The following is a 12,753-nucleotide window of genomic DNA, read 5'->3' as shown; positions in this document are numbered from 1 at the left end:
TTAATTACTGGGTAAAAATAGTAAAAAATATAGAACTTTACTAATTCAGTAAATTATAGCAGATGTTATCGCTTCCAAATTTTGAACACCAAGAATGAGCCTACTTATTTTTTGCACGAGGTCGTCCATGCCGGAAGTTGCCAAAGTTTCCATAGCGCGAATCTCGTGCAACATAGAGACCTGTGGGTATGTGGGTAGGTATGTAGCGACCTGACACACAAGGGTAGTTCACAGTGGTGCCATACCATAACAATGTGCAATGAAAAACATGAACTCTATGCTATCGGAGGTGTAAAATCATGTCGGTCATTATACTTGGACCAAATTTTTTTTCAAAAATGGGTCATTATAAGCGAAATGTCAATGTAAGCGAGGTCAACATATCCACATAAAATTATTTTAAATCTTATATATCGAAAAAGATATTTACATCTAAACAACTATACACAGATTGTGCATTCAACTTGAACGGTTTCAAGTTTATACCAAAAACTGCAAAAAAATTAAGTTTTATGAAGTCGAAAAATTATAATTTATCATTGAAATAATAATTTATATTATTTATATAATAAAAACAAATATATGCAAATGCACATTAATTAATTAACGTATTAATAATTTAGTACGAAATAATATTACAACGTAATTGGAACCACGTATTTCAGAAAATTAAATTTTGTATAGTCTGATTTCAAAATTGATGAAATTGAATAGTCCAATGTACAAAACTTATGCAATTTAACCAGATAACTGCAATTGACGGATATACTCGTCATGAAGATGTGGCAGAATTTTTTGTATTGACGAGTATAGTCGTCATACGAATAAAACTGTCACCATTTGCTATTTTAATTACATTTATTACATGAAAAGAGCTAAAAATATTATGAATGTTCATGTCCCTTAGAATATTCTGAGGCTATGACTGTACTAGGCTGTAGTTTTTTTTATATATATAAATAATTTAAATTATTATTTATAATAATTTATATATATATATATATATGTGTATATATACACATATATATATATATATATATATATATATATATATACGGGGTTTAACAACATACATAGAGAAATGTATGAAAAAATTCCAGAACACAATTTTGAATTTTATTACTTTTATATGTTACGAACACATTAACCATTTCAAAAACAAATGTTTTAAAAATTATTCATAAATAATTTTATAAAATTATATCTTGAATGAGGTAATTTATATAGAATATATTTTTGAAATTTTGGAAATTTTGCTTTTTATACTTTTTTATATTTTTTTTTATTTTCCAGGCGGAACCGATTATAAAAGTATTTTGAGGTATTGCTGCAGTTGTCCTAATGGATTAAGGACTGTTGGTTGCTGCTCCCACACTGCGGCAATTATATATTATCTGTCATTTGCAAGATATTTAGCACGAATTATTCGCCCGGCTGAAATATTATCAAAAATATTTATAACAGAAAGAAGTACAGTTTCTATTAACAATGATAGCGGCTACGATTAAAAGTGTCTTAATAACTTCGTAACTTAACTTCCATATTACTATGGTAAATATAGTGACTATTTATTTATGTATTTCTATCGTTATAAAATAATATACAGTAACAATATAAAATATAAAAAGCAAATAAAGTTTTAGGTATAATTTGAAAACAAAAAAAAACATTGTATATAAATATATAACCACAATAATTATATACAGAAATATATGAATAAAGAAGACATAAATGTATATATCTAGTTTTATTTTTTAAATAAGTATTACCTTTATATAGAATATGTTCCGATGCGCGCCAAGCGCAATGTGCACTGGTTTGCTATTGAGAGACGCAACTTACACGGATATTCTACGGGTTCCGCGTGTACTACCTTCGGTTTTTTCAACTTTTTATAATTTTTTCTATTTAAATATAATTTTGGATAATAAAAGTAAAATATACAGGCTTTAAAATGATGCTATTTAGAAAGTAGTCAAATTAACCGTACTGGTCGAAAATTTCAAATAAAAATTTATTTTCAACTTTTCATCCAGTAATTGACAATTTTTTAACATTATTCATTATAAGTAATATAGACAAGATCAGTACAAATGGAATGACGTAAACAGTTTTTAGATATCTATCATATTTCCGACAAAAAGTGAGTTTGAAAAAAGGGGCCACTTTCACATGTTTTCACTGATATCTCGGCCAAATGATAAGCTACTGATTTGAAATTTGGTATTTCGAATTTTCTCGAAAATACCTATAAAATGGCATCAAAATAATTTAAATACCAGGGTGGGGCCAATTCTGTATGGAAACACGCCCAGACCCTTTATAACTTAATTCATAAATTGATATCAAAACTTTGTAAATATTAAATTAAATTTGTAACGATATTAAATAAATAATTTCTGAATAAAAGGACTATTAGCCAATTGAATATTCTAAAGCATTAATTTATTAATATTGGGTTAATGTAAACAATTACGTTGTTTTCATGTTTCATCAACATCAGTTCAACATGCGATTAAACGCGTTACAAAAATCGCAAATGTCGCGTCAAAAATCGCAAATGTAACATTACTTGGCGCTCGTTTAACTTTCTACGCAACAAAAATGACAGCGGCGTGGCGATAGCTCACATCGCAGGCGCAATATTGTATCCACATTGTTTAGATGTAATTTTGTATACTGGGATATATATACATTTTGCCAAAAAAAAATCATCTTTTCAGAGGTAGCTCATTTTGATCTTGGCGGGTATGTAAACAAGCAAAATTGTCGCATTTGGGGCACAGAAAACCCGCACGCATACATTGGAAAGCCGATGCACCCTGTTTGGTGCGGATTTTGGTCCAGAGGCATAATTGGCCCATTTTTCTTCGAAAATGATCAAGGAGTGGCCGTTACAGTTAATGGCAATCGTTATCGGGCCATGTTGAACGAATTTTTGTTCACAAAAATTGAAGAGGAGGATATTGGCAACATTTGATTTCAACAGGACGGCGCTACGTGCCACACAGCCGAAGCTACACTCGATGTTTTGCGCCCTGTTTTTAAAGATCGCATTATCAGCCGCAGAGCTGATGTCGTTTGGCCACCTCGGAGCTGTGATTTGACACCGTTGGACTATTATTTGTGAGGTGCCGTCAAAGATAAGTGTTACGCCGACAAGGCAGAGACAATTGACGCTTTAAAGGACAATATTCGTGAAGCCATTGGTGAAATACAGCTGCACACAATCGATAATGTACTTAAAAATTAGACCGACCGACGAGGCAGCCATTTCAATGAAATTATTTTCCATTATTAACCGGAAGGATTGTACTTTGAAATAAAAAAAGACATTTGAGAAAATATTCAGTAGTTTGTTTTTTTATAGCATTCTCAAAAAAAAAGTTATTTGGCGAACCCTATATATAGAAAACATTGCTTAAAATTATTTTAGTAGTACTATTATAATCGTGGGATTAAGTTCCATTAGTGCAAAATTAGAAATCTGACGAAGAAAATATAGGTACATATTAGTTTTTCGTAGTATATTCATTCATAATTAGCACTGTTGCGCCCGCTGCACACCCCTATATCGAATATTGTATTAGTATGCATACCACTAGCTAGGACAAGCGAAGGGTATCGGAGATACCCGAAGATATCCAAAGGAGTCAGACCTAAGATTCACATGCAGGATTCACTATCTCTTAGAATCACGGATCGGCGATACCAAATCAAACTAAATAGCATTTTATATCATTTATTCTTGAGATTATTGTACTTAAACTAAATAAAAGTTTGTCCATTAGTCTATAAGGACTTGAAGTGTTTTCCTCTATTAAATCTCCGATGCAAGGCAACTTAATACAACATTGGTGGCAGCGGTGGGATAAAACCTTAAACTACCGGAAAAAACAGGCCTGGAGAATGAGGAAATCACAGAAAAGTAAGCAAGGGAGCTGATTCCACTGGAAAAAAGCAAGTAAGCCGATTACACTGGAAAAAGTAAGTAAGCCGATTACCTTATATACTACGCGCGCGCGAACCTGGCCGCCATCTTGCAAACCTACCTAGCGTCGGCGTCCCTAGTAGCAGGGCAGACGGGTATCGATAGTTTATAGTTTTCTACTAAATTTTTAGACAACAATTTTAGATTTAAGTATCGCCGTTTTTTTCACAAACCTTTAGATAGATTATTTTTCCACAAACCTCTAGATTATCAAGTTTATACTTTCCTTTAGAATACTTATATTTACTATTTTTAGATACATAATTTTATATGCCGTATTTTTAAGATTACTTATATTATTTTATTACTATTCTTTAGATTAATACATTGAGAATTTTATATGCTATCTTGTTAAACTACAAAGTAGGTTTTGGTTTTCCTATTAAATGGGTTAAGGCTCAGTTTTATATATAGTGATAGGTAGCTCTTCTCATAATGCTTATTTAAAGGCTTTATAATTCTTACTCAGGCTGCATTATAGTGGTCGTCGTAACATGAGTAGTAAAAATTGTGTGTTCACATTGCCTCAAGCAATTTAAGTGCAGCAGCTTCTTATATCTTCACGTTCGCAAGATACATGACGAGCAAATCATTTAATACAAATTGAAGCATTCAATACTTATTTAGGAAAGATTTATAGTAAATACACAGAACATAGATCTTTACTAGAACAGAAAACACCCTAGGATTAGATAATGTGAATGAAACAGACGTTCATCAAAATTTCTTTTATAAATCTTACATATTTTCGAATAAATTTCCAAATAACATTATCTTATTAGATCCTAATGGAGTAGCACAAATAAAAAAAAAATTAAAAGGAGTGATTGTAAAAAGGAAAATATGAATGATCTCATTGTATGCATAAATAGAATGACGCCTGAAAAACCTTATTTCACATTTCCAACACATGCATCGGATATAGGAATATATGTTGAACACAATTTTCAGAAAAAGAAATGCAGATACAAACCACAACATAGCTTTCTTACATTAAACAATATAACAAACAATATATTAACTTATTAATGATTAATTTTTGTTTATATGAATCAGTAGTATATTTAGTTACATATGATTTAGAACTTTTTTAAATTTACTTTCATGTAACGATCTGCATATTTTCAATACTAATACTGTTTTGGGATTGTTTTGGTGTATTATGACCATTTAGTACAGCAAGAGCACATGTTCGTCTACTCGATTTAGTTGCGTTTAGACTTTAGTGCAGAAAGTGTGCAAATTATTTATTAGGAATGGATTCCGATAAAATTTAAACGATTGTGCAATTCGTACATGAACAAGAAAAAAATGTGGTAGATCTTGTGCCATCCTCGTGGTTATTCCACGAAGAAGGTCAAGATTTTACATGTTTTCCTAAGCCATTCGAATACAAGAAAATGCGTAAATGGCTCGAGAATTTAAAAAGTCCATCCAAAAATTGGAAATATTATCCAGTTATCATGGTGGGTTATGCAAGTAAGTAGTTACCTATTTTTTAAATATTAACTTCTATTCCCAGTAAACCACAAACGTCAAATAAAGTTAAATTAACGTAGAACAGAAGATACGTTAATAAAACATAAATGTTGCGTTTAATTATTACCTTTAAACGTAAATGCATCGTTTTTCTTTATAACGTAACCGTTACGTTACACTGTTTTGTAAATTGAACATACATAATGGACGGTGTGGTACAGCTGTTTCACAAAACTGTCAAAAAGATAAATACGTGTTCTACTAATAAATAAAGAATATGAATGCAAAGTTAGAATATAAAATAATAATCCACCATCATCAAGAGAAAATGATTTGAAGAAGAATAACATTTTTACAACATTAAATGATGACACTCGTGTTGTGTGTCGTGCAATTGGTATAACCCATTATGGTAGTTACAGATGATTAGATGATTTAGTATTAATTTATTATGATTTATTTTTAGCATAATTATGATTTAAAAGTCGGTGGATGAAATTCGGCTGAATTGACAAGAAACAATTAGACAATATTTGAGCAATATGTTCATAAAAGAATTAGCTGCTATACCCAGTAAACCACAAACGTCACAAAAAGTAAAAATAACGTAGCACAGAAGAAACGTTAATACGTTTTTTATGGTTACGTTAATAAAACGTAAATGTTACGTTTAATTATAACCTTTAAACGTAACGCACCGTTATTCTTTATAACGTAAACGTTACGTTACATGGTTTCGTAAATTTAACATACAAAATGGCGAATATGAAACAGCTGTTGGACAGAAATGTCAAAATTTATACAACTGTGCGTACGTATAACAAAAATCAAACTAGGTTAACTCTATGTGTATTTGCACTATATAAGATTTAAAGATAATTGCATTTAAGTCTATAATAACTTAAGTTATTTTAATTATTGAAGCGATCATATTAATGCTTATATAATCAGAGTATATTTAGTTTTATAAATTAGTGGAAGAATGATCTGTAATAATAATCAAAATGAAACCTGTCAAAAAATATGTGTAAATAAAACAATTTTTATAATGATGCAATAATGGAATAACAATATATTTATTTTCATGAAAATGTGGTAACTTCATACATTTGTTTTTAATACTATTTAATTTTACTTTTACATCTGTACAGTTCGCTTTATTAAAAACATGTATACCAAGTGATTTTGAATCGATTGGAATCAAAAACAAAGAATGCGTTTCAATAACTTCTTTACAATCTAGGAATAAATCACTGTCATGCATTATTATATTTTTTATCATAACTATTTTATTGTCATATGTCATACAGCAATTATCAGGTTGCTGATCAGAAATTAAAAAATCATTCAATTCAATTTTAGTTATTTTTGCATCCTTGTTTTGATGGACAATTGGATATGCAATACTAATATTTTGTGTTACAGATAATTTATTTTCTTCGTTCATTCTATTAACAAGTTGTTCTAACGGTTTCCTACAATTTTTTATTTTTCTTCGCAAGCGTTTTAATTCATTTTCAAATGGAAAACAGCTGAACTTATCTAAACTACAATTGAATACTTTGACCTCATTTGCCAAATGTATTACATTGTGAATGTTGAAAGTAAATTTGTTTAGTCCATATAACTCAGCAAAACTTTTAACAAATCGAATTAAAAGTTTTCTGGCTAATTCATTTGAGGATAAACAAATTTCCTCATCACATAATATTCTAATACCTAAACACAAATGAATGAAATTTATATATTTGCAATGCTCTAAATAAGGCTTTAATATAACCAATCCAGTATATAACAGAAATTGTCTAAATTCAGTTGCTTTCCATCTTTTATAATCATCCAAAACTCGAGGTAATCTTGAAAACTCTTTTGGTATGAAAGATTTAAATTCAATTATTTTTTTGATGGCATTACTTTTATCAATATCATTTAAACGCAAATCTTTGCGACCACTTATCCAAATCCCAAGGAGACGTTTTGTCACCCCCAAACAAATTAAGTGCATGTAGTCCAATGCAACTTGTGACACCATTCCAATGTCTAGCTCTTCTAGTATAGAACTACCTGTATGATGTTCGGGTTGAAGGCGCAGCCTAAAACTTTCATCGGTCCTCAGTTGACAATTCATATCTGGCATTATGACATGGTCATCAAAATCCCCTTCCTGAATGTATTTTGGGCAACTAAAATATCCTGCATGACCTTTCTCATATGTGATGAAAGACCTTGCAGGGCTATCACAAACAATTTTCGAAATCTCTACCTGACATTTATTTTTTTCAAACACTATACCATTCAATAAAATGCTTTTCATCTCACTGACAAATTCCAATAAATATATATTGGCATCATTTGGCTTTGCTTGGCCATGATGCACCCCAACAACAAAAGGTTTACTATTTTGTTCTTCGATCATTAACTGGATTGGCCAAAACGTACTACCAGAGCTTTGTGTTATAGACATACCATCACAATTTAATTGTAATTTAATATTATTAGGGCAATTTTTGTATATTTTAGTCATTGCTCTAATAATAGAACTTGCTACGCCAAAATGTGCATATGAACCCCCATTAACTACCTGAATAATTCCAGTAGCATGCCTTGGTGTTCCCATTAATGTTCGTACATCACATGGAAGGAAATCATCAAGTCCATGATGGTTACGAAGAAGTTTCAATAAAAGATTTACGCTATGCAAGGTATTGTTTTGATTATTTACCCTATTACGCAAATCATCCTGAAGGGTTTGTGACGCAGTGTACTCCATGTTATTGTTGTCCGATTGTTGCAAATTACTATTAATATTATGTGATTCAAAATCATTATTATACAACGTTGAAGGCATGTTAATGTTAATGTTAGCAATCTCTACACTATTTTCTACTATAACCTCGCTATTTACATCTTTAATATGTGCAATATTTTCTTCGCTCGCTTCTTGATAGCAATGTCTTCTGTATTCTTGCATTCTTTGCGAAATTATTTGTCGAATCCTCCGTTTGGATAAATCCCTTAATGGTTTGCGTGTATTCAACTTCCTACGATCCATTTTTTATTATTTTATTAAAAAATACTTAAATGATTTGTTATTTGTTTGATATTACTTGTAGTTGACAGCTCTATAAAACGCCACAAAATAAGTCTCTATACATGCTCTATACATTCTCTATATGTGTTGTCGAACGTTGGTCATCCTGACTTCATGATCATCCACCCATCTTGCTTATTCATCTATGCATCCAACATCTACGTGATTTCCGTGATTCGTTTCATTGAGCTCGTTTTAGTTTCGAATGGTTTTCTAGTTTGTGTAATCCTAAATTATCTTTAAAATCATCCAGTTTAATAAGTAAATTCAGTTAATTTTTCTTGGTTTATTCATAGATAAAAATGTTGGTAACATCTTAGCAAACGTGACTATTCTTATTTACAACATTTTCGAATGTTTATGTAACCTCTTTATAGTAGAAGCAGAAAATGTACACGCACGCCGTAGTAAATTTTGCAAATGAGATTGATAGGTCAGAAGTGCCTGTTGGATGGTTGATCAAAGAAGGGGATCAGGTGACAAAGTGCTGGTGGCCGCCAAAAGTAATATCATCATTAATTATAAAAAATGCAGTGCCAGATCAAACTACTTGGACGGTGCAAGTCGTTTCGGTGATGCGATATTTCAGTAAGTGTACTTGTTTAAGCAAAGAAAAACAACTATGTTACAGTTTAAAAACAATTGCATTGTTTAGCTTCTTACTTCAAAGCGAGGTCTTGCGCCAAAGACAGCGATTACACTTCGGAAGAAGAAAATTTGGGAAAAGGATGCCGGATTAAAAAACCTAAAACATTAGATTTCAATGTTGAAGATAGTAAGTAAAACAACCTTCATATCATGAAAAAATGCAATATATATTTACAGATAAATAAAAAACAACTTTTAGATTGCCATCATGTTGACCCATCACTAATTATGTTTCATGAATCTCCACGGTGTAGTACTAGCGACGAAGCGCCTTTATGTGCTACATCATCAAATGTGGGCGATTATTTAAGCCCTCTTATAATAACTCCAGAGCCATATGTTCTGCCAGTGAAGGAAGTTTGTGAAAGGGGAACGCAGACGGATCATAGTTGTTCTTCCGAACCAATTGTAGTGAAATGTACTGGAGGTGAACATATAAATTTAAAATTCGATTATTTAATGAAAGAGCTGGCAGATATAAAAATTATACTCCAAAAAATAAATGAGAATTTTACTTCTACCAAAGAACCAGATGTAGACCAGAGCAATATGTTTAATGCTTTATTTCCTATAAATTCACAACAGGAATTAAATTGTTGTGAGGACTTGCTCAAAGAGGATGACTGCATTGCAGAATTGGTATACTCACATTGTATTTAAAATATAATATAAATAAGATGATTTTGCACTAACTTTTTATATTTTAACTTTAGAAAAATTATATTTTGAAAGTAGGTGGTAAGACACCTGCAGACTATGTTAGGAACATTTTAAACAAAATGTTAACAAAAGAATTGGCTGCCACATGCTCGTGGTTTGGTCGTAAGCAGAATGTAGCAGTCAACAACCTTCACATGATGAAAATAGTCATAGGTAAGGTTACAAATAATTGTACAAATGTTTCTAATTCACAATATGTTGACAATGTTTATAATCTGATTGATTCAATTTTAGAAACATTAACAAATAAATTAGAAATAACAGAAACAGAATTTTTCAAAATAGCAGTGGAATGGTTTCGTTTCGGAAAGCAGAAGCTGATAAGACAACAGAAAAAAAACAAAAATAAGTTATTAATAGCAGTAGTATATATATATATATATATATATATATATATATATATATGTGTGTGTGTGTGTGTGTGTATCTTGTTACTGTTATTACATTACAAATTTATCAATATTGTATTGCATTAGTTATAGTCATGTTGATATGAAATTTATTACTGTTATTAGGTATTTTATTAGTTTAATTATAAATAAATATATATAGATATAGGTGTGTGTGCGTGTGTATCTTGTTACTATTATTACATTACAAATTTATCAATATTGTATTGCATTAGTTATAGTCATCTTGATATGAAATTTATTACTGTTATTAGGTATTTTATTAGTTTAATTATAAATAAATATATATAGATATATGTGTGTGTGTATCTTGTTACTGTTATTACATTACATTAATATTGTATTGCATTAGTTATGGTCATGTTGATATGAAATTTATTACTATTATTAGGTATTTTATTAGTTTAATTATAGATAAATATATATAGATATGTGTGTGTGTGTATCTTGTTACTGTTTACATTACATTAATATTGTATTGCATTAGTTATAGTCATGTTAATATGAAATTTATTACTGTTATTAGGTATTTTATTAGTTTAATTATAAATAAATATTGTTTTCGATGGATTTTATTTACTGCACTCAATGAAAAATATACCAAAAACATTTGGTAATATTTCGAAAAAATAATGTCTATTTTAACGGCAGCACATGCTGCACGAGTAGATATAGTTTTCAAATAGTCATTTAAAAGTACCAACAATTCTTGAACCTCAAAATACTGGCTGGATATTGATTAAAAAAATATTTGATTTCAATTAGTTTGTGGGAGATACCGTTCCTTCTTCAATTTTTGAAATAATATCACAACATTCTTCTCGTATTGCTGAGGAGGATGCAAACGGAGCTGATCAACACATAGGCGGTAATGTTAAAATTTTTAAATTTGTAATATTTTATATTTATTATATTATTAATATATTTAAATTTGTTTTTTTTTATAGGCGATAAGTCAGGAATGCCGAATCTTATGACAATGAAGTATTAATTAGCGATATATCTGATAATGATGATTAATTCATGATAATATATATTTTATTGTGACTAATTAAGTTTATTAACTTCCCGTAGGGTAAGTTATTGTAATGGGCCGAAAATCGGAATTGAAAATTTTTACATTTCTCGACGTTTTGAAGGTTTCTGAACGTTTTGGCATACCTCAGAAAAAATGGATGTGTGTGTGTGTGTGTGTGTGTGTATGTGTGTGTGGATACAAATTTCCAGTCACGTTTTAGGGCGCACGGATCAACCGATTTGAATGGTTCAAAAAACATTCGATTCCTATTGATAGGGAAAAGAGCTGATTAGTTTTTGGCAAAGGCAGGTCCAGCCGTTTCGGAGATACGGAGCAAAGAGTGCGGAAAATAGAAATCGAATTTTTGAGACGGAGTGTCCGATTTGAATGATCTAAAAACATTCAATTAGTAATGATTGGGAAAAGTGTTTATTAGTTTTTGGCAAAGGCAGCCATTTCGAAGATACGGAGCTAAATATGTAAAAAATGGTTTTTGAGAGAACTAAGCGTCCGATTTGAATGATTCAAAAACTTTCTGCTTGTCTTAACAAAATAATTGATTTTGGAAAAATTTTGTTCCATTTTTTTTTTTTTTAGTTTTTTGTTGAAACAAATAATTTCAACTTTGCAATTCAGTTTATATAATTCTTATAAATATTAGACAATATTTATAATAATCTATTTGAAAACATTCAGTATTCCTTGAACATTTCGTTACGGTACGGGAAGTTCCAGCAATTTGCCTTAAGGCACGATGCCACCCACCCCACTAGTTTTGACCATAATTTGTAATTTCTCATAATATAGTTTGAATATATGCTATGTTTTCACGCAACGCCTATTACTCGCCTCCCGCCATAGCATTTTTGCCCTCGTCTGGCAAGGGCTTATGCTAGCCAGAATGGTCTGGCAATGGCACAGACCTTTTTAGAATTGCTTAGATAAACACATATGTAAATTTCAGCTTTACAGGACAAAGTTTATTTTGGGGCATTTTTTGCTCACTTTCCGGCTCGTCTGGCAGGTACTTGTGCAGGTCGAAATGGTCTGGCAGATTGATTTTCGAACTTCTCAATGAGTAAATTATATCGTATAAAAATTTGAACCTTACAGGAACAAGTTTAATTTTCGGGTATTTTTTACACTTTCAAACGCCTGGACGACCATGATGTGCAGGGCTAAAACCTGCCAGACTGTCGTTTCCGTACGTAGCACGTTAAGAATCATCTGTACAAAATTTTTTAGCCTTACAGGAACACCGTTATTCAAAAGGTTCACTGGCTCTTGGTCCATATATAGATATATGTGTGTGTGTGTATCTTGTTACTGTTATTACATTACATTAATATTGTATTGCATTAGTTATGGTCATGTTGATATGAAATTTATTACTGTT

This window comes from Ctenocephalides felis, unplaced genomic scaffold, assembly GCF_003426905.1.
Source record: "Ctenocephalides felis isolate EL2017-DRISC unplaced genomic scaffold, ASM342690v1 CF-g0.4_SCAFFOLD_02456, whole genome shotgun sequence".
In the NCBI taxonomy this organism is placed as follows: domain Eukaryota; kingdom Metazoa; phylum Arthropoda; class Insecta; order Siphonaptera; family Pulicidae; genus Ctenocephalides; species Ctenocephalides felis.
This window is presented reverse-complemented; position numbering follows the sequence as displayed.